Genomic DNA, 24,425 nt, shown 5'->3' with positions numbered 1-24,425 from the left:
CCAATAGAACTTGCAGAAAAGAAATAACTTTTTAGCCGAATATTAGACAGCACACAAAATCCACCCTACATAGTTTTAAGTGGGTTAAGCAGACTAGACTTCCAATTAAAATAGTCATCATATTGAGTGTACTTTGTAAAAGATAACTATAATCGCAGTAGTATAGGGCAGTAGCACTATGACTGGACAGTTTTTCTGAAGTTCAGAAATGGGTTAAATTAAACGATGGTGTTGGAAACCAGGACAGTCATTACCTTTGGGGACTAGAAAAGGAGTAGTAAGTAGGAGGATCTTCTAGGGGACTTACTTCTTTCATTTCAGTCGTTGTTACCCTACTGGGTTCACTTTGTGATCATTCATTGAACACACTCCCAGTTTAATTCATTTTTCTGTGTGTGTGCTATATTTTAATAAAAAGTGATACATACATGATTTGTTAAACTATAAAGAAAAAGCAAGGGAATTCATGACACTGGTTAGAGCAATGCAACCCTACATAGGTTTCCTGTGTATTCACACTGTTCCACTTTTTAAATTGTGTGGCAGATCTACAGCTGTCTTCCTTAATGTATAAAAACAGGATTTTAACTGCTACATACACGTATTTTAGAGCAAAAAGAAGTTTCAAAAGTGTTCTTTAAAAAATAAAAGATAGTATTTATAAAGTCTATTTATGTAAATTAGTCCTGTGTGTAAGTCACAGAAAAGAGGCACAACTATTTTTTTAATTTATTCATAGTAAAAAGCTTATAAAGGTATACACTGTTTAGTCTTTCTCTTTAAAATACAGGCTAATTTTATGTGTATCTTTTTGTAGTTTCCAAATTATTTTTGACCATCATATTACTTTTGGAAATCAAAATGAAAAATAAAACTTTTTTTAAGATTTAAAAAACATCAGGAGCCATCTCTGAGAAGAGTCACTTGAGCCGTCAGTGGCGGAGCGGCCTGTGGGTGGGGCTGCGCACGCGAAGGGGTGGGGCACAGAGGGTGGAATGTGACGTTTGGAACTTGGGCGCCCCGCGAGCACGCAGACCAGCGTGGCTGGTCGGATTGGGACGTTTGGACCCGCGAGTAGGCAGATGCTGTAGCTGGGAGGAGTCCAGAGCTTCGTCGGTCCCCGCTTGGGTGAGCCACAGCTGTGAAGGTAGGAGGAGATTGAGGTATACTCAAGTGGACTGAGCTTCAAGAGAAAGGTGGAGTAAGTTGGGGAAAAACAGCAGCTCCTTTCTTCCTTCTCAGGGGAGGAACCAAGAACAACGTTGCTTATAATGAGCCTAAGAAGTAGCCAAGAAATCATTTTCTGCAGGTAGAATAGAGGGTGTTCCAAAGTGGGTTCCCTGTCCTCTACACAGTCACACCCTATCCTGCTACCACTTTGAGGAAACAGGGAAATCCAAGATTCTATTTGGTTTCCAAGTAACAGATTTTTTTGTTGCTGTTTTGGTTTTGGTTTATCCTTACATACCTTAATAACATATATAATTTGAGGACTTCTACCTCTGGTCAAGTGAAAGATGACTATTTCAGAGTCCAGATTTTTCTGTTGTTGTTAATCCTTTGTGATATAGGCTGTTGTCTCCTTAACTCATACTACTGTGGACTGTAGATACTGAATATCACTAAGTAGGGTAGAGAGACAATCTGAGCTCTCTCTAATCACAGAGCTTGTCTTCAACTGTGTATTACCAAACACCATGCCTGGCATGAAATGTGTTCCCCCAGAAGTTTGATGTATGTGAGTGAGTAAATGAATGAATGAGTGTTTTTCACAAGGAGTATTTTGATCCGGCAATTCCACTGCTTGGATTATACCCTAAGAATCCTGAAACACCAATCCAAAAGAACCTATGCACTCCAATGTTCATAGCAGCATAATTTACAATAGCCAAGTGCTGGAAGCAACCTAAGTGCCCATCAGTAAATGAGTGGATCAAAAAACTATGGTACATTTGCACAGTGGAATACTATGCAGCAGAAAGAAGAGTTGCCTTCCCTTCATGATAGCATGGATGGATATATTATGCTAAGTGAAATAAGCCAGGCAATGAAAGACAAATACCATATGATCTCAGCTCTAAGTGGAACCCAATCAACAAAACAAACAAGAAAGCAAAATATAACCAGAGACATTGAAATAAAGAGCAAACTGACAGTAACCAGAGGGGAGGTGGGAGGGGGATAATGGGGTAAAAAAGGGGAAAGATAGTCAAGGAATATATATGAAGGACACATGGACAAAGCCAAATGGGGGTAAGATGAAGGGTGGGAGGTGAGGATGGGTGGACAAAGCCAAATGGGGGTAAGATGAAGGGTGGGAGGTGAGGATGGGTGGAGTGGAGCAGGAGGGTTTCTGGGGGAAAATGGAGACAGCTGTACTTGAACAACGATAAAAAAAAGTTTCACATCCCTTGTCCATTAAATATTTATAGGTATCAGTAAGAGTCTCAGTTTTTGAAACACCAGCAAAATGTTTGCCATTTTAGTAAGCTACTAGTTTGAAATAAATAAATAAAAACTTACTTGTTATTGATAAATATTTTTGTATAACCCCTTATTGTTAAATGTAATGTGCTAATAATGTTTTACAAACCAAAGGGTTTTGGAACTTTCAAATTTTACCGATAAGACCTCAAAAGCCATACAGGTGCTTTCTTTTAAATATTACTGCAGGCTGGATGGACTGTTTTCCTCCAAATGGAAAAAATGACTTCAATTAGGACCCAATGATAAATTTCACGGGATTTTTTTCTTCATTTATGACAAGAGCTCAAGGATTTTTGTAGAGGGAGAGGATTAAAATATAAAGGAAGATAAAATATAAAGGAAGAGGATTTAAAAAACACCCTGGTAGCACAAGATGGGCCAGAATCCTTCCAGCCACCCAACTCAGGGTGGTGTTCTGCATTGTCTTAGTTCGAGTAAGGAATGAGATTGATTCTGAGAGAAAGGAAGTCAACTGCAGGCAACACTGTGTTGTGTAGTATTTCAGAGAGGTTGAAAATCGTTTTTAAGTCTCTTTTTCAAGTTCATAGAACCAACCTAAACTGGTGAGTTGCCATGGTGTGCAACAAAAATACATAATCAAGATAGAACTTAAACTATTTTGTTTCCAAAGTGGACTTTTCACTGAAGCACCTTTTCAATCTGTTGCTCATCAGTGTTATTATATCCAAATGGCTAAAACTTCCAGTCTGGTCATTTTCAAAGATATTTCCAAAGAGGAATAATTTTAAAAGCCATTCAGGAAAAAAAATACCCTTTTTTTGCTACCATTCAGAATGGAAAGTAACTACTTATGACAAAAACTGCCCCTAAATTCATAAAGTTATTTTTCTGAGCAGTGAAACCAGAATGCTGGGAATTGATTACAACTTAAAAGAAAACAACAAATGAACATGAATCATAATCATGAGATACAGGACCTTACAATGATCTCCAGGCATAAGCCCACAGTTTATTTATTATTCTTCTATAACTGCAGGTGAATATTTTCTGATTGAGACACATGATGACTAAAGGCCACATTTTTCTACATAGAATTTGACTGCAATTTCTTTCTTTTTATTTTCTTTTATGTGACACATCAGTTGAAAATAGATTAATTAGTAGGTACCCCAACAATGGTAGGCTATGGTAACAAAAGCCACACAACAGCATATGCTCAACGGTTTTAAAATCTTTTTACAACGGAGAGCCCAGAATATTGTTATTCAACTGCTATAAAATATATTGAGTCATCTTCCTGGAAAGTAACATTCAAGCTGTAACATTTTGTACCCATGAAGAGCCTTGTTGAATCTTTTTCAGGTATGTTAATAAAATAAAATATTATAGAAGTGTAGCTTAAAGATCACTGAAGGAGAGACTATAACTTACCACAGCTCTGGCTAAATTTAAAAATACACATGATGAATGAGCATAAGCCAGGTGTCCAATAGAAAGAGCATTTTTCTAATTGTCTAGTTTTAAAAAAATTGCTAAGCACTAATAACAGCCATAATAAAAATGATAACAATAGTATAATAATTAACATTTATTGGACACTTACTGTTATCAAGTAGCCATCTATTACTATTCTTAAAACAAGAGGCAGATATTATTACCATTAGCCACATTTTATAAGTGATGAAACTGAGAACCCAATGGCTATAAATGTTATCAACATCATTACAGATTCTCTATATGATGGGAAAATTGTTGTAAAGTAAGGGTGATGGCAAAGATTCAGCTTCACCTCTATACAGGTTGTGGCAGAAGTAGGTTTATAGTTAATAAGTATGTAAAACACAGAGTTTATTCTTGTATTATTATTTAGTAGTTATTGTGTTATTTTCCATGCAATCAACTGTAAACCTACTTTTTCCCCACCCTGCATTTTAGAAAGCCTTAAAGAATATAAATGTGTTCACATATTTTATGATATGATATGCATCTGTGTACACCTATGTATAGTTATTATGAAATATTCAGGATTCATGTGTTTGAACTACTAATATTTCACAAATTTTAGGCAACTTTGAAAGGTCATTGAGCTGATTTGACACTGGACAAGCATTAGAATGTGTCCCTTTAACCTTAATGAGTTGAAGCTGAAGCTGAAGTCACATTGCAATCTAGAACTGCATGACAAGTGGGAAATTCATGTGGTTTTAAGTAGATTATTTAAAAGGAAATCTTTCAGGAAGATTAGTATTATAATCACTGAATAGAAATAGAAATTACTAATAGAAATCAGAGCTCTTAATTTCAGTTCTTTTTCATGATCAAATTAGTTCTATCTGGCTATTTACTTAAGTTATATTAAATAATAAATAAGTGATAAAGCTAATAAATTGTTAATAAGTGAGTTAAACTTAATAAATAAATAATGTATATTAAAGTTAAAATAATAAGATTTATTTACTTTAGATTTACTTAAGTAATTGTATGAATACCTTTCAAGAGTAAGCATTAGTATAGGAGTCAAAATTTTAAAAGTAAGATTAAATTCCTTTTAACAAAGGAAAAGAATTATGTATAACTCTTTTTGAGCTGGGGTTTTTGAAACATGTTTGAAAATACAGACTTGGAAATGTTGGTTTGCTCTTCTTCAAGCACCTTTAGCTTGTACTTGCTCAGAAGACAGCCTCACATGTTAGTTGAAAAACTGCTGGCACTTCACCTGGTCTTGTATTTCTCTGCTAGAATAACTTTCCTTAGGAAATTCCAGGTTGTAGGTGTTCATCTGATTTTACATGGTGAATGCTTCAATGAATGCTCTCCCACCAGTTATCATTAAAATCACTATTAGCCAGCACAATTCAAGCAGAAGCATTCAATGCTGTCTTTAAAGATCAACTAAGTTATAGCTTGAGAAGTCATTGTATTGTCACCTCCTTTCAAAAAAAAAGTGTGCTTTAACTTGTTAGAATTCAGCTCAATTTTATTAACTTGAAGCTGTGAAGCAAAATTATGACATAACAACTGCTTCAAATCCCTCTTCACAAACTTTTGGAAGCCTACATTTAAGCTGTGAAAAGAGAGGGTTACCTCCATACTGTTGCCCATGTCTGTGGTGGGCGCGAGAAGTGGAGACACGCAGGGCAAACAGTACAAACTTCCAGTTATAATATAAATAAGTTCTGAGGATATAATGTCTAACATGGTGATTGTAGTTAACAACAGTGTGTTATATACTTGGAAGTAGCTAAGATCTTAAATGTTCTCGTCACACAAAAATGGTAATTATGTGAAGCAGTGGATCTGTTAACTAACCCCACTGTGGTAATCATTTTACAATTATGTGTATCAGTAAAGCTGGGAAAAAAGAAAGGATTGCAATAGTCCCATAGCTCCACAGTCACCTCCCAGCCTAACATTAACTAGCCCTTTACTTTTTGGAGATAATTGTGTTGTGGGGGGTGTGTGTGTGCGCATGCGTGTGTGTAGTCCCTAAGGGCTACATCTCCTCTCAGAGATGGAGAGGAATGGAGGAAGACATAGAAAGTATCTGCATCTCCTTAGGTACTGGGAGCAAGGCTTAATTAAAGACTCTCAGAAAATTCAGACCTCAGTTAATTCCCCCATCTTTCATACTTATTAATGTAGCTAACAATGAAGGGAAGGAACATCATGTTAAAAAGGGTCATTACAAGACTGAGGGGCAGGACTCGCTGTACATTCAAAATGATGCCATTTATGAATTTAAACATTTCTACCTACGTATAGAATCCCTTCAGATATTACCCATACAGGCATTGACAATTCCATGTATGTAGAAAAGGAAGGATAATCTATTGCTTATAGAAGCATTATGTTCTCATGCAGTTGCCATTTCTTCCCATTTTCCTCCCAGAGATTCTGCCATCTATGGCCCTTCATGTTACTGTGCTGTCCCAGAATCTGTTCAGCTAGTACCCACACGAAACCGGTCATCTGGCCTTGTTCTTGTCTTCCATGGCAGGTGACTACCTCATGTGTTCAACTTGTATCTCCAGCTCCCTAATTCTCAATGGCTTTTTATTCTCCCAGATCTTTCATATCTATAATATGCTCTCAGAATCAATGGAATGGAATTGGGGCATGAAAGGAGGGAGGTGTATTTTCAAAAAGTCCCCCCAGGAGCCTGATTCATCTCCCTCCAGGGTTCAGAACCCTGCTTCAGTTTGGGAAATTCATAGGAGGAGACATTGCCCTAGGCTGTTACAAGTGTAAAGTGAGGGGAGAGGAAGACAAACGTTTGTTTTCATAGCAGAATTCACAGAGTTCTTAAGGCTCCATTTCTGCTGATGCTGAAATGTGGCAGTAGAGAGAGGGACTATTTAAACTCATCACTCAGAGATAATTCAGTAATGATTTACAGTAGCTTCTTTGGATAAATATTTAATAAAATTGAAGCTCAAATTCTTTTTCATGTCTATTTCTCCAACTCAAGTAGTTACCCTTTTCTTGCTCTTCCCAAGATAGAGAACAGTAGAAGCTTATCTTCATGGCAACCGAAATGGGAAGGGGCCTTATGTCAGTGGTTTTCTGATCCACACTGGTCTCTGTGGAGAAATCCTTTTCCCTGCCTTTCCCAAGGCTGAGTGTTGACTGAAGTAGGGTTGATCCTGAGGTCATTGATCCGGTTATCAGGTCACCATACTTACCAATGAATATAACACCAGTTGCATGAAGATGAGACCAAGCCCAAAGGGGCTTTTTCCCTTACCATAACTAAACTTTAAAAAATTATAATTTCAGCATGCAACTTCCGCATGTCCAGTGCAGTACAGGTTGTTTAGGCTCCTTGTGCCCTTCAGAAGCAAACACAGACAAAAGTCTCTTCCACCTTACCCACCGTACACACAAGTATGATAACTCCTTAGCCACTTGTATGAACTACATTTTATGTGTTTTGTGTGGTTTTGCCCTCCCGAAGAGTTTTGCAAACAAATACCTTCTAACTTATTGTCAAATTCTTTCCCTGCCTTAGTACTCGTCAGAAAATACAGGTGTCTTAGGTAGGGGAGTAAAGGACATGTGTTTAAGAAAATCTTGTTTTAGGGAAACTCAAGTTTTTTGATATGTGAAATTGCAGGCTGTCTGGACCTTAGATTTTCTTAATGTAAACCTTTTATTGATGTATAAATGCCTTTAATAAAACACAAACTAAATGTACAACTCAATATTTTTTATTAACACACTTGTGTAACCAGCTCTCAGATCAAGAAATGGTGATGCCAGTAAGTCCAGAACTCCCTCCTGGCCCATTTTATTCTTCTAACACTGCACGTTTGTTTTGCCTGCCTTGACCATTAGCTTAATAAATCATATAGTATTTGTTTTCTTGTATTTAGCTTTTTTTTTCTCAACATTTTATTTGAGAGCTTCTTCCTTGTTGTTGTTTGCTTGTAGTTTTCATTCATTTATTCCCACTGCCATATAATGCTTTGCATTGTATAAATATGCTACCACTTAGTTTTCTACTGTTGATAGACATTTAGAATATTGTCAGAATATTGTCAGAATATTGTTTTGAAGTTATGGATAGCCCTACTGACAATATTTCTGTCTATGTATTTTCTTAAGCATATGTACGCTTTTATTCTGTGCCTGTAAGGGGAAAAAATTGTCCACATAGAGACTATGGCAGGAAGTAGATGCTACCAAACAATTTTCTAAAGTGGTTGTACTAATTTGTATTCATATCATCGGTACATAAGAGTTTCAGTTATGCCATATATTTGCCAACATTTGGGCGTTGTCCATGTTTTTAATTGTTGTCATTTGATGGGTTTGGGGTTGTATTAACCTTGGTTTTCAATTTACATTCCCTTGATGACTAATAAAATTGATAACTTTTTCATAAGTTTACTGGCCATTTGGGGATCTTCTTTTGTGACATGTCTGCTACTGTTTTTGGCCCACTTCTCTACTGGGTTATCTGTCTTTCTTGCTGACTGATAGAACCCTTCATATATTCTTGATATGAGTCCATGTAGAATGTATGTTTTATAAGTATTTTCTCCCATTCCATGAATTGTCTTTTCATTTTCTTCATGGTATGTGTTGATGAGCAGAAATTATTATAATATAATACAACTTATGCTTTTTTGTCTTGCCTGAGAAATCTTTGCTTACCTCACAATCCTGAAAATAATCTATATTTTCATCTAAAAGCTTTGTTACCTTTTATAATTAGTTTTGCAGGGCATTTTGAGTCAATTGTTGTGTAAGGTAGGAGTAAAATTTATTTCAGTTGACTTTTTCAAGCACCATTTAATGGAGAGGCCATAATTTTCCCCATTACATGGTAGGGTCAGTCTTAAATGAATGATAATTTATGTATTTATCTATCTCTGGACTTTTTATTCTGTTCAAGTGGTTTAATTATTTGTTCTTGCACTAAAACCACACTGACTTAATTATATAGCTTTATAATAAGTCTCACTATCTGACTGTTTACATCCTTCAGCTTTGTTGTTCTTCAAGTTTAAATTGGCTATTCTTAGCTCTTTGTATTTCTATATAAAATGTGAAATTTGTTGTTGTTTGATTTATGATGGAACCATGGTCAATTTTTGTAAAGGTTTCAGGTATACTCGAAAAAGAACATATGTTTTGATGTCTTTGGTGCAGGATTCTATGTATATAAATTTGGTCAACTTTATTACCTGTGTTGCTCAGAGGTTGTATGTCTTTAAAAGTTACTATTTTTCCTTTTCTTTATTTTCTTTTTCCTTTTTTGAAACTTAGTTATTGAGAGAGGTAAATTATTAAAACTTTCAACTATGAGTCAAGATTTGTCATTTTTTGGAGAAATGTAAATTTTTGCTCTGTGTAATTTAAAGCCAACTTATTGATAGAATTGTGCTGTCTTTTCTTTGTATAGCTCCATTTTTGTTATAAAATATCCTTTCATGTCCATTGAAATAGAGTCAGAAAAGAGAAACTAGATTAAGCAGATTAGTATAAAGAATAGTTAACTGGATTAAAAAGTGGTTAACTACTAAAATAAGTAGAAAGAGAACTCCAAGGATTATAGACATAGAACCTGCAGCAAGTGAATTAATCCTTTTGGGGCTGAGAGACAATAAATTAATAACTGGCACCCATTCTTTATGTCTAGTAATGCTTCTTGCCACAAAGCTTGCTTTGTCTGGTAGGAGAAGAGCCCTCCCGTTCTCACAGTTGATGTTTGCATGCTGTTTCTTTCTGCATGGTTATGTATAGACAACCTTCCTGTGTCCTTATATTTAAGGTATATCTCTTGTAAGCAGAATATAGTTGGGGATTGTATTTATTTTTAGTGTGATAATCTTAGATTATAAATTGGAATATTAATACTGTTAAATCTAAAGTAACTACTGATCATTTTGGTTTATACCTACCATATAGCTACCTGTTTTTTTAATTGTTTTTCTTTATTTCTTGCCTTTTTCTGGAATTAATCAAAATACCTCATTTTCCTCTATATAAATTTGTTGTTACACATTCTTTCACTCTTCTTCAATTTTTACCCTAGAAATTACATGAGTTCTTAACTTATTACAATCTAATAAAAATACTATTTTTACCAAATTCCTAGTAATTTTAGATCATTAGAATACTAAACTTTATTTTCCCTCTCACCTTTTACATTGCTTTTGCCATTCTTTTTATTCTACATATATTTTAGGCTTGGCGGAGACACGTCTGTTATTGTTTTATACAGCCAAATGGCAGTCAATATTTCTTTTTATATGTATATTCTTACATATTTACTTTTACTATCGCTTTTCATTCCTGACTGCAGTTCTCTCTTGCTTCTTCTTCATTCTCTGTGGTGCTTCTGCAGTTTCCATCTACACTGCCTTTATACCCTTTCACGATGTTCCACGTGTCTCTAAAGTTACTTTTTTTGTATTTTCCATTATTTTACTTCTCTGCTTAAATCCAGATATTTTCTACTGACTTTCTTGAGTTCACTGTTCCTGTTTGCTGCCACATCTAAATCTGTTGTTTAATCCACATAATAGGTTAATTTCAGATACTGTATTTCTCAGTTCTAGAATTATTGTTTGACTCTACAAATTGCAATATTCTGATAAAATTCTTTCCCATCTCTCTCCAGCAGAGTTATTTTAAATATAGAAGTTATTTATCAAACTCACATATTTAATCACCTGTGTCTGTGTTTCTATTTTCTACTTTTTCTTTTGGTTTTTATGTTATCTTGGGAGTATTTGGAGGCATATTTGATAATTTTTTATTAAGTACTACATATTGTATATTAAAGATTATAGAGGATCCAGATGATGGATCTTTCTCCGTAATGGAGCCATCCTTCCCTTCACTATGCAGATAATATGGTAGTTCATCTTAATCAGGGACTGTGTCATGTGGAGACTTCAGTAGCAGTTCTGAAGAGAATCTACCTCTAGTTCATCTGGTTCTCAAGAGTTTTCAGCTGAAAGTCTGATGTTTCTTTAAGACCCCTCTTCCTGTGGATCCTTGTCTTACAAGATTGCCAAAACTTTATATTGCTTTTCAGAGGCTTTCCATTTAGGTCTTTAACATTCTGTCCCACATAGCCCCAGAAATTATCTTTTTTTTTCTGGTGGTAAACATTTCTGTGCTTGAGGCTCCCCAGATGTCTACCCAAAGCTGTACTGGTTTTAGTACCACTTAAAGGTGCATCTCCTTTGGCGAAAAGCTACAATTCTCACCCTTCTCCCCATGCTGAATTGGCAAATGCCACCAGGATAAGTATAGCTATAAAGGACACTCATTTTAATGCAAGAGGTGTACTCTCTCCACTTCGTGTCACCTCCCAGCTCTCCAGCACACTCAGACAGATGATTGGGTCCTTTCTCCTGCTTTTCTACTTGTTCCCAAGGGCAGTGCTCATCTGATACAAACTACTCTACCCACAAGCAGAAGGTAACAAATAATTAAATAGTTCAAATGATATAATTTGTCAGGTTGAAATTGCCCATCGAGTAATTTTAAAAGTATGATACATATCAAATTTTCTTCCAAGCAGTTGTTTGGCTTCATGTTCTCTTTTTCTGAGATCAGTTGGAATGTATTAGTGAATGATTAATATGCAATCAGTTTTCAAATATTTCTCAACTTGGTAACCTGTAAATCTTTATTAAATGTCATTGAAACTTGCTTGAAAAAAGAAATTTAAAAATTTCTAAGGTATTTTGATAGCTCCTCTATGTTGATTCCAAATTAGTATCTCCCACAGACAAATGCATTTCTGCAAAATAAATATCAGTGCTTACACTAGAAAAAGATTCAGAAGAAATCTTCAAATAATAGTACTAGAAAACTAAACAAGTAAGAAATTAAATCATTATTTTTCTTTACCTATTGTTTTTGATTTGAAGTGAAGGGACAGTGCAGTATGAATGGGAGGGGAGGCCCCGGGTCTGTCTTTGCCTTCTTACCTGGTTTTTATATTCCAGAGGAAAACAGAGGGAAGCTGACTACACCTTGAAATGGGGCTGTGTGTTTCAAACCCATAGAGTAAGAGGGGATCTGTGCTTTGAGCAGCCTGAGCCCTAGGCACTGGGGTGAAGAGAGGATGTAGGCTGCTTATGGCTCTGTGCCTTTCCCTGAGCAGGAGGGAAGCTGCCACAGTAGATCACACATTTGTAAACCGAGCCTGCTGGCTTCAAGAAGGAAGGCAATTAAGTTAAATTAAATATTAAGTCCTCTATGCAAAAATAACTTAGACCAATATATATACAAGACAAGTGTATGCAAGAACTAAATAGTTCTGTTTGAAAGACCTTCACAGTTAAATTATCTTTGGTAAAATACCAAACTTAAAATCTTGGAAAGATCATTTAAGCCCACTTTTGGCTGAGATGTTTATAATGTGAAGTGGCTTGGCATGAATAGATAAGTAGATAAATAGATCATTTTTATATTGCTCTATCTCTCTCAATCTCTATCTATCTATCTATCTATCTATCTTTATCTCTGTGTTTATCTCTGCTAGGTTCTATGGTAAAAGTGTACAACAATATGCCATTAATCATCAGTCACATTATATTTAAAAATCCCATTGAACAGTTTCTCAAATGTTAAAGATGAAAGTTATTCTTTAACTTCTGAAAGGAGTAACATTTTATGGATTGTTATGTTAAAATGCATTATAAACATATTAGAAAATATTAAAATGACAGCGGTGATCTTTTTATACAGTATGTTTGGAGATTAGGGACTGTCTATGTTTACTTTCTGCCTGTCTGTACCCCACTCCAAAAGACAGTTTACAGAGATTTATAAGGATCTTATGTGAAAATAAACCTCCAGTTCAGCTTCAGGGAAAAATAATTCAGAAGCTGTCTCATCCTCATAAGATGCCTCAGGTTCCATTTGTGGGATAAGAATGGCAGATATTAATTATTCATGCGTTGGCCATGTTGCACCCATTTTATAAACCATGCAGTGTTTGGGGGGGTTGTATGACAACAGCAGGACGTAGATCAGCAATTCCTGTTGGAAATGGGTGTGCTTTTCTTTTACTAACTTCTTTCCTGATACAAATTTCTAGGGGAACAAATGTCTTGAGTAAAATCATTTAAGTAAAATTAGTTACTAACTTGTTTAAATTTAGAAAGAAAAATGATACATATGTGTGTATGTGTGTGTGCACATAAACAGCCTCACAATATAAAGCAAATCACCAATTATTGTAATTTGTTCATGATATAGTATATATACTATATTTGATAGCATAACAGCTACCCTTGTGGAGAACTTATGTGCCAAATAATGCATTAGTACCCAACACATGTTGTTTTGTTAATCCTTCAGCCATCCCTGTGAGGAATGAGTTAGTGTTTTATGGATGAGGAAACCAAGAGCCATCAAAGTTAAGTAACTTACCAAATATTTCTTCAGCTAAGAAGAAATAGAGTTAAGATTTGAACTCATATCTCTCTAAGTTCAAAGTGTGTGTCCTGTTTTGTTATTCTTTTTTAATCCTTGAGTTTGGAAAATCCTTCCAGGGAAAATAGCAGCTCTGATCTCTTGCTCCCAAGCTCCTATGAAGCACGATCTATCTCCTTCATCTTTGTAATCCCCCAGACACAAGCTCAGTATTTTCGCCTAGTAGGAACTCAACAAGTATTTGTTGAGTAAATGGATAATGAATCTCTACCAATAATCCATCCTTATAACTTATGTTTAGGTGAGGTAGCATATAGACTGTAAAGTGTTTCTTTAGCATCAACAGCTAATGCAGCCTCTGCCTCTCTGGCAGATTGCTTCTCAGTGTCAGCCAAGGTACCAGTTTTACATTAGCAAAACAAATCATATGAATGCATTGGCCTGGGCCAGCATGGTCACAAGACCACTTCTATCAGACCTCCCTGGAGCAGACTGACCATGAACATGCTTAGGGAACCAGCAAAGCAGTGTTACCAAAAAAATGTTATGTTAACATAATGTTATGGAAAAACTTTGTCTAACATTTAGTATTTTAAATTAATTACCATGATAATAACTGAACCTTGTTGGTCACTTAAAATTTTTATTTTATGGTTTGGTGTTGTTTTTACTAATACTTTTCACTTCAAGGGGTTGGAATGGGAGAAGCAGGAGGTAATGCATATATACCATACAAATTTTAATGCTTTGGACCTCTTATATTTCTAGTATAGCCCTCTTCTGCTTATTTAACATGCAAATTCCTTTGTACTACTTCAGACCTAGTAAATCAAAATCTGTGGGGCCTGGAACCTAAGGAGCCTGAGACAATTCTGATGCATTCTAACATAGGACCCATTAAGCCTTCTAATAATACCATAAATTGGAAAGGGAAAAATCATCATTTGCAATCATCATAGTTAAGATTGGTTCAGGCAAAGATCATCTGTGGATGATAAATCAAAAGAGGGACATTAGATGAGGAGCATAATAATTGCATGTTCTCAGAATGTCTCCCCAAAGACTGATGATAAGTTGCAATTGGAGAGATCTTTAACTACACTCTGAAAAAAACTAGATAACATTTTGACCAGGTGACAAAATTTGGTATCTCAAAAAAAATGCAAGTGGATGTGTGCCTTTGAATGTGATACCTCAAGAAAGACACAACATCATTCTGTAATATTCTGACTGGGTACATTTTAACTTGGATCTAATCATGTGGAAATATCCAACAAACCCCAAATGAGGTAGATTCTATAAAAGAGCTGGCTCATACTCTTCAAAAAAGTGCCAATATATGTAAGACAAAGGCTGAGAAACTGTTCCAGAGTAAAAGAGATGAAAGAGACATGACAGCTATATGCTAGACTCATTATCCTAGACTGAATCTTTTACTAGAGGAAAAATTACTATGAGGACATTATTGAGAAAACTGACAAAATTAGAAAAGAGAATATAGATTAGATAATAGTATTATATCATTGTCAACACCAGTGGACCGTGTTACATTAGAGAAATATCCTTGATCTTAAGAAATATGCACTGAAGTAGTAAGAGGTAATGAGGCATGATATATGCAACCTACTCACAAATATCTTCAAAAAATAACATAAGTGTGTGTGTGTGTGTGTGTGTGTGTGTGTGTCTGACCTCTACTACACACACACACACATACCCATATATCAGGGAGAGAATTATAACTGTGGTCAAAATATTTAAAATTATTAAATATGGGTAAAAGGAAACTGAGAGATTTAAATACTATTCTTAAATAACTTTTCCCTAAATTTACAATTATTTCCAATAAAAAAATTGTGTTTTTTAAGGATACATTTTCCACCTCTGGGTAAATTTAACTTCTAGACATGTTTGAGAACAACTAGTTAAGTAATTTAAAAGTAGCTCAAAAGGTAAGGAATCTTCACGGTTACTGTTCATTAATTTTGTAAGTCTCTGAAAACAAAGTGCTGAGTCATGCAGTATATGTGTTTCATTCAGAAATGGCAATTTTGACAACCATTTACCTTGTGTACTGTGGTGCGAGGCAGTGGAGTGATGTAGAAAGAATTCTGAGAGCTGTGGAATGTAGTGAATAACAGTGATCTGCTCTGTGACTATAGCTGGTTATTTCTCCTGGCCAAGACTCCATTTTCTCATTAGAAAATAAGGAGATTAGATTGGACTATGTTGGAACCCTTATCATCTCTACCTTCCTATAATTCCGAGTTATAGTTTAAGAAGTAAAATATGAAAGTCTGAGAATGAGGAACTGTATCAACAGAATTAAAGACATGATTAAAGTTAAAGAAAAAAATGTTTTTCTCTACACATCTATACAGTCTTAGCCTCTTTGAGAAAGACAGAGCAATGTTTACAAAAAAGCAGATGATTAAAATTTTCTCTCAGGAAACCCAGGAATTTGGCAGCCTGATTACATTTATGTTTCAAGAATAAATGTAGCCAAAGGTCTCTGAAGTACATTGGAACATTACTTCCTTTGCCCTCATATTCCTGTCACAGCAAATATGTTATTGTTTTTACAATCAAATTAGATTAAGGATTCTAGGGAATTATAGTTGTGTCCTCATGGACCATACTTGTAAAGGTAACAAGTTTTACCATTATCATTTCCACAAAAAGGTCTGATTTTTCTGAGTTCCTTTTGGTTCTGAATAGCCCACACTTTATGTCAACAAAGAATTGGGAGAATTATTTACTACCTAACACAGACTAAAATAAAAGAGATCAGAGTAGCTACACCATAAATATTGTTGGCCTAGAGTAGCAAATAAGTATAGAAGAAAGGAATGAAGAGAGGGAGGGAGGGAATTAGGGAGGGAGGGAGGGAGGGAGGGAGGGAAGAAGGAGAAAAGGAAGAAAAGAGAGAAGAAAGGAGGGATCGAAAATTGCCTGGAGAAGCTTTCCATGATGAAGCTAATTTGTAGCTTGCTAGCTTATATTTAGTTGACTCCCAACTAAACTGACTTAATAAGCTTTTGTAATGTGGTACAGCAAGAAATAAAAAGATAATTTTGATTTTTTCATTGGATGTAGAGTAAGATAAGATAAATCTTTTCATTTGTCCAGTCAACAGATACTTATTGTATAGATGCTCTGTGTTGAACACAGTCTGAATATATAGCAGGGAGCTAGGGTACATTCTCTCATGGAACTTAAATTATTATGCAGGAAGATAGATGTGAATAAAATATACCTAAGTAAATATTGCTGTGATAAGGGGTATGAAGAGATTTTGAATCAATAAAAGACTGAGCGGTGGTTACTTTAATTCATCAGAGAAGATTTTGGGGGAACAGACATTTAAGCTATGATGTGAAAAACAAAGGAGTGAACATTCCAGGCCAACTAATGCAAAGGGTCCTAGCTGGGAAGGAGCTTGTTAAGTTAACAGAACAGAATAAAAACCAGGTGGCTGGAACATAGTAGACAAGGGAGGAAGGACGTGTGACAAATTTTTAGAGGAAGCAGAGGCATAAAGGATTTGTATCATAGGTGTTGTGGGAAGCCATTAGAAGGTTTTAAGTGAGAACTTGTTGGGGTCTGATTCTCATTTGAAAGGATGACTGGGACTGTTGTGTGTGAGGGAGCAATTAAAATTATCTAGAGTGAAATCATGGGGTTGTGCAGGAGAATATTGTCATGGATATGCAAAAAGGTGGATCTTTGAAAGAAACAACCTACAGGGTCTGATGATGAAATGGAAGATGGTGGTGAAAGAAAGAGAGAGATAAGAAAGAGAAGAAGGAAGGAAAGAAAGAGGAGAATAGGAGGAAGGAAGGAAGGGGAAAGAGAGAGAGAGAGGGAGAGGAAAGAAGGGAGGGAGGGAGGGAGGGAGGGAGGGAAAGATAATGGAAGGGGAAGGGAGGCGAGGGGAGAAAGGGAGAAAGAAAGAACAGATAGCTTATAAATTTCTGTCCCAGCCAACCTGATAGATGTGGAGTCACATACTGGAAAGTTGAAGACTGGGAGAGGGGCAAACTGAGGAGATGGGAGTTAAGGGATCTCTTTTGAGCTTGTTAGTTTTAAAATGCATATTAGTGCTTTCCAAATAGATATGTCACATAAACAGTTGGGCATTCAATTTTGAAATTCTGGAATATGTAAGGGCTACAGCTACAACCCTGGGAGGGAAAAGCACTTGATAGTATGTGAAGTTATAAGACTGGACACATTACCTAAGGAGAGAATATAGTTGGAGAAAACAAGTAACTCCAGCTCTTGGATGGAACAGAAGAGGAAGAGTTAACCCAGAAGACTGAAAATGGGTGGCCAGTGAAATGACAGAAAAATCGGATGACCTTGGTACTGCAGAAGGTGAGCAAAAGGGTCCCACAAGAGAGAGTGTCATCCGTAAGGATCGCTGCCCCATAAGGTCTGGCAGGTGAGAGCCACAAGAAGGCAACATGAAAGTCACTGATGACGTGTACGTGAGCAGTCTAAGTGGAATGAATGGAAGGGACTGAAGCCTGAAGAGAGTAGGTTAGGAAGAGACTGTGTGATGAAAAAGTATAGACAGAGAATATTTTTAAAAATTATTTTCAGTCACTTGGCAGTGGAGGCAACAGTGACGTGGGAGACCAGCTGGAAGGAGAAGTAGAGGAAAGGGAGTTTGTATGCTTGTTTGTTTTTCTTCAAAGAAAAGTGTTGCTAGAGCAGTGCCTGCAGTAACAGGACAAAGCAAGAGAGAAGAGGTGATGTGGAAAGGTGTCTGTTGCAGGAGCACAGTCATTGAGAGGATGAAGAGATAGAATCCAGATGGAAGAATTTAGCCTTTGAAAGAGTGTAGAGATGTTCTAGAAGGTTGTTTGTGTAATTACCTCACCTCTTTTAATTTATGTGCCATTACGTAAGACATCTTATCTGATTCTCATATGATTCTTGTGTATTAGGTCATTCCCATTTCTGAAGGAGGGAAAATGTTTAGAAAGGTTGGACAACTTCTCCTAGAACATACAGTTAATGAATAGTAAATATAGAATTCAAACCTTTCTTGTGACTCCAAATGTAATGCTCTTCCAACTACATAATACCATGATGAAACCGTCTCTCTAACACTGACTCTGATGCAGCATGGCAGTTTTCACAGTGTACCAGATACAAAGACGTACAGTTGCTTCGATGCCATTATTCCCGTTTGGTGACTCAGTGATCAATCAGCAAATGGTTTGGCAATTTTAAGTTTGAAATCCCTGGAATCCCCTCATGTGGAAGTGTAATGTCTGCATCATTTTATTTCAGAACGTATTGACTGTTGGAATCTAATAGGGCCATACTTACACTTGCAACTAAAGATTTTATTTAAAAACATTAAAACCCAGCCCTTTTCTCAACAAATTTAGTTCACATACATGCTAAGCATTAACTGCCAATTTGTTACCATTTTAAAAGGAGTCCCACCCAATAAAATAACAGTAAAGTTAAGTAACCTAGTTATTGAATTAATTTAAAAAGTTTTAAGGTAGAAGTACCAACCTTAATCTATGATGGTACAGTGCACAGGAATTTATTACCCTGGAGTCCAGAATGCCGTGCATTCTAGCCTTAGGTCTGGTAAACACTCTTGGTGATCACCTCCAGGTTGTTTAATCTCTTGGTTTCCCCATTAGTAAAATGAGGGTAATGACATTTATGCAGAAGTGTTTTGAGAAACAAATGTGATAATCCAGTGAGATAACTTTGTAAACTGGGAATACCTGTTGGTTGTAATTATTATTATTATAACACTATATGACATGTTTATTTGTGTTTCTTAATGAGCATTGTGCACCAAATTCACTCTCCCTTCTGATAATAGTGCTTTATGGGTATTTAGATAAAGGTAAAGGAAAATTTCTCGCATAGGGACACCTTCCAGGCAGCCTCTTCTGAAAAGCAAATCTCTAGAAACTGCATCAGTCCCATGTTCCCACGGAAGCATGTCCATCAATGCTACCATAGTACTCCCCGCAGCCATGCACGTACTCAGTAACAAATGTGCACCGGGGGTCTGTTATGTTCCAGACTCTGTAAGAACTAGAGAGCAGTACAGAAAAAGGATTGTGATGCATTTCCGCCTCAGCAACTCGCAGTTTGAGAATGTCTCCTCTGTATGAAGTTACTTATCTATACATTGCTCCTGCTCACCCTCACCCCTATTACCAAATAGGAGCTAAGGAATGCCAATGCCCCTCTTATTCATCTTTAGTTTTCTTCATAATATGTAGCACAATACATTGTTCATAGTAGGTGTTCAATAAACAATTATTAGATGAAGAAATATTTTGTAGTGTGTTTTTAAAATATATCAAGGTATACTAGTGGACTAACAAGCAAGATGTTTTTCCTTATAATGTCTCTCTGGTTACATTTAACAGCAAGATAAAATTAGATCTCTTTCTATTTTTTTTAAGAAAGAAAACCATGGCAACTGTGATGTTGAATGTTTCAGAGAGCACATTTTTTAAGGATGCTCTTTTTCTGAATTTCCCATGTTTGAGCTGCCTATTTCAATTGAAATTTTAATAAACAGTTTGCAGTACTGATAGCCATATAGACCACTGATTGTATCTATGAAGCAATAGAAACTCCCACATAAAACAGAATGCTTGATGAAATGCTTGGAGAAAAAAATACATGTATTAAAAATCCAGTGAATAAATTTTAAATGGTCCCCCCCAAAAATGATTGAACATTAACCTCTCTTTGTTTCTTGTACCTGTATTTATTATAAAACCTTGGAAATTGTTCTAATGTTTCATATCAATATTTGCTGGAGATCATTTTTTTCTCTGTGAGGAAATCAATTTTACAGTGCTGTCTTCTAAATTAAAGAATGGACTTTTTATTTTTACAGAATGTTATCAGTGAATACTGTCACAGTTTTCTCTAAAAGTATTTTTACTGAAGTAATGATTAAAGTGTAACTCAGTGCCTCAGGAACACTGACTAATATTATGTTAATCAACTTGACTACTAAAAAAAATAAAGAGGTTGATAGTTTAAATCTGGTTGGTACATGATTCATTTGAACTATCAAAGAAGACACTGTACTTTATCCAGGACCGAATTTAAAACAAAATTCTAGCAAAACACCTCAGAAACAACTGTTAAAACATTTACAGGTCATACCTTTAGAAAAATCCAGTTTTGTTTCTCTTAAAATGTGTAAATTAACCTTTAATTCATAGCATCCATATTGATCAACATGTATTGAATGCATACTCTATGCAAACCACTAAACTAATGTCAAGATATTTGACTAATGTCAAGATAGGTAAAACATATGTCTGCTTTAAGAGAGTTTATTGGAAGAAATAAGTCATTCAGACATAATGGCAATGTACAAAATAAGTGCTATAAATGCCATTGGTATTCCGAGGAAGGAGAGATGGATAACTTCTGGCTAGGTTTGGACAGGTACAATGAGGTGGGAACAAGAAGATGGAGAATTCTTAGTAGACAGACTGCATGTGAGTATCTTTTAGAAGAAACAAGAATTTCAAATTGACTCCAGAGTTGTCTACATAAGAAGTGCTCAGTAGATCTGGAAACACGCATTGGACTAGGTGGCGAAAGGCCTTGAAATCCAGATTATTTAAATGGAGTTTAATGATTTTTCAAAAGCTGTAAGTGAGCAGTTCCATAACTAATCTGCAGATGGGCACCAATTTTTACAAAGAACAAGCTCTAAATCTGAGGCTGAAGTTGCTTGATTTGTGAGCAACATTGAAATATATTGGTTGGTTTGGGCCATGTTTTTCCAGCCTGCACATTCAGGCCACTTTTAAACATTAGGGTATTTATTCTAGGTTATTGAGGGGGCATGAATTATTGTTTCTCAGACAAATTTGCAATAACTGATCTTCTAGGTGTTTGAAATGATATATTTGCTTACGTACTTATTCCCTCTTGAGTGCTGTATCTTCCATGTACATTTCCCCCTCCTCTATTATTGTTTCTTACACAAATCTGCACTGAAAACCAAAATTGTGATTTCTATAGAGAGATTTAAGGACTGATGCACAAATATTCAGAAGCCTGTTTCATAAAAACAATAAAACCTTCCTTCTTGCCAAGAAAAAAGGTGTGGGGAAGGATGGGGGACAGATGGGAGGAAGACTGGTCTGGGGGAGTTTGAAGGAAAAATAAGCAGAAGGTAGGAGGAAAGGAGGCAAGGGGAAAGATTGAGAGAGAGAGAGAGAGGGAGAGAACAACTACTTTCTAGAAGAAGTGGTTATAAAGATAAATTTATACATTTATATGTGTTTAAGAGGTACAAAATACATGTGCCAAAAATAGGTAATGCTGCTGTAGGTAGGTAATGCTAAAAATGTTACTAAGTGCATTCGTACTTCAGTACTCATTGGCTTCAAACCTCCTCAAACATGGTACTTGTTGCATTTTGACGAGAAAAAATGTTTCAGCACTCAGTGCTTGCTCGGGACTCATCACACTTGCTGGAGCTGAGTCGTGACACCACCCTGAACCACAAACAGAATTTCTTATAGGAAAAGTTTGTTTGGTATTCGTCAGTGTGGGCACTCATCAGGAATTCCAGAACAAATTAACAGTGAGTACTGAGGTACCACTGTATAACCAATTACAAATAGTCTGACATATTTTAGCCACTGGTGCTTGAAGTAGAGAGTTCAGAAAAGACACCGGGGACATGTCATGAAAAGTTTGGAATGGCTCACCCAGCAACATTTCCCGTTTATATTTTTGCAGTCTATTTTAAGAATGAATATGAATCAGAGATCCTTAAAATCAAGTATCTTGAGCTTTAAACAATTTCAAGAGCTTCACATTTCTTTTGCTTCACAGATAGCATTGAACCAAGATGGGGATATATAATTTCTATAATATTCATCAGAATCAAGCTGTATTTGGAATTGAGCCATACTGTGGTATATAAGTTTTACTTGAAAATGTATATGACACTTAAAAAATCATGCAGTGCATGTGTGGGGTGTTGGGATTGTGTTACAATTGTTTCTAAATCTCCGCTACTGAAATAAAGTTATTGGTATAGATGCATATCCAAAGTGTCCATCCACCAGACATCTTAATTCAAGGACTGAAGTTAACTTTTACTCAATTTATATATGGGACAAGAACATAAGATAGAGTTAGGACCAAGGCAGATTTTCCCTCACTACTCCAACTAGCCACATTAATGGTCCAAAGATAGATTGGATACCAGCAATTACTCCAAGAGAGTTAAAAAAAAAAAAAAAACACAGGGCCTTGATCAAAGTAAAGCTGTGTGGTTGGGGTCTATGATTACCAGCCCTGGTAATCTCCTTCATTGTTAAGCATAACACACAACTGATCAGTGTAAATCACTGGGGAAATATTATTCTAGTACTACACTTTTACAAATTAATATCCAAGATGGTTGTTACTGAAAGTACTGGAATGTGATCTCACTAATAAAATAATATAGACCATCACAGTAGATTTCTTGACATGTCCACATTTGACCTTAACCTTTTCGATGACACACATATGTAATGATAAGGAACAAAGTGCCTCAAAGGTTAGCCATATGTTATTTTGTTTCTTCCTCTATTGTCCTTAAGAATTACTAAGGAAGGGATCCAAAATGGCAGCAGAGTACATACAAGTTATACTCACCTCCTCCAAGGACAAAACTGGAATTACACTAAATTATGGAATTATCAACCTGAATAACCAACTGAAGATTAGCAGAGTAGAAGTCTTATAACCAAGGATTTACAGAAGAAGCCTCACTGAGACTGGTAGGAAGGGTGGAGATGTAAAAAAGTCTGTCCCGTCACCTGTGTATGGTGGTTGAGAATATGGAGGGACATCACAGCTGCAAAGTTCCTCCTGAGGAGCAAGGAATCTCAACTCCAGGCCAGGCTCCCCAGCCAAGAGCACCAGAGCTGGGAAAAGGAGCCCACATAACATCAGGCTGTGAAAAATCAGTGGGGATTCTGTGTGCTAAGGAAAGACAGCAGTCTGCTAGAAATCCAATAACCTCTTAAAAGGCCAGTGTACAAAATCACATTCTCAGGCACTCACCCACAGCAACAGCTAAAGGAAGGCAGCTCTAAGCAGACTAGAGTCATACAGGGAAAAAATGGGTAGTGTGGCTCTAGGGAGAGCCTGCAGGGATAGCCACCAAGGTCTCTCTGCTGAGTCCTTCCCCCATGCCACCTACAAATGCCATCTTTCCTGGGTCAGGCACTCCCCTCCACATAGCATTAGCAAGGGGGAATGCACTAACCCTCCCCACAAACACTCCATGTAGCTCCATCCTGACAAGTCCATGCCCTTTAGAGGAGTCAGCTTATTGAGGTCAGCCTAGACCCATGATGCAGACTTTTTTGGAGGACCCGTGAGGAGGTCTGGGCAGACTCGGGGTGTCAGAGATGCACATAAGAAGACACTGAGTTGTTTGGCTGTAGGATGGGGGTCATTAACTGCTCCCCCACCCAATCCACACTGCATTCCCTGCAAGATAATTTTACACTCTTGACTCCCAGTGGACCCACCCTGCCATGCTTGCACCTTACAGAGGAGTCAGATGGCTGCTTCCAGCCTGGGCTCATGGTGCAGACTTTCTTGGAAAGTTCTTGAGAAGGTCAAGGCATACTCTAGGAGAGATTGAGTTGTATAGCTCTAGGTTGGAACATCTTTCCCTCACATGCTTGACTACCACCACCATTCCTCTGCAGAGCCCTCCCTTCAGACAACTTAATCTTGGTCTGTTTTGGCCTGATGAACTTTGCTGGTCTCAACCTAATGATTCCCTGAGACCCTAATCCACCACAAAGGTAAACAGGTACCCAGAAACAGGTGGCAGTTAGCCTTTATGTACCCTGAGAGGCCTCAAACTCAGCAGTGGTGCTGAGTTAGAATCTGTATCATTCTGGTGAACACCACTCACCCCTACCTGATGACTCACTGAGAACCTACCTAATGAATCTTGCATACTTCCAGAGGTTCATTTAGTGACTGAGCCTAACAGGCAGCCAGGAGGAAGAGGTGGATCTTGAGATTCT

At 36.6% G+C, this 24,425-nt stretch overlaps 1 protein-coding gene across 1 annotated transcript in view; it reads left to right on the top strand.

Annotated features, from left to right (window-relative positions):
* Positions 1 to 1,026: 1,026 nt before the first annotated feature.
* SPATA16 (spermatogenesis associated 16) overlaps positions 1,027 to 24,425 on the top strand; it is a 218,916-nt gene continuing 195,517 nt past the window's right edge. The window contains exon 1 of the mRNA XM_045851465.1: positions 1,027 to 1,147. The gene's annotated coding sequence lies outside the window, so the exon portion shown is untranslated. The remainder of the gene's footprint in view (positions 1,148 to 24,425) is intronic.

This window comes from Phyllostomus hastatus, unplaced genomic scaffold (genome assembly GCF_019186645.2).
Source record: "Phyllostomus hastatus isolate PE091 unplaced genomic scaffold, TTU_PhHast_1.1 phas_contig_86, whole genome shotgun sequence".
In the NCBI taxonomy this organism is placed as follows: domain Eukaryota; kingdom Metazoa; phylum Chordata; class Mammalia; order Chiroptera; family Phyllostomidae; genus Phyllostomus; species Phyllostomus hastatus.
This window is presented reverse-complemented; position numbering and strand designations above follow the sequence as displayed.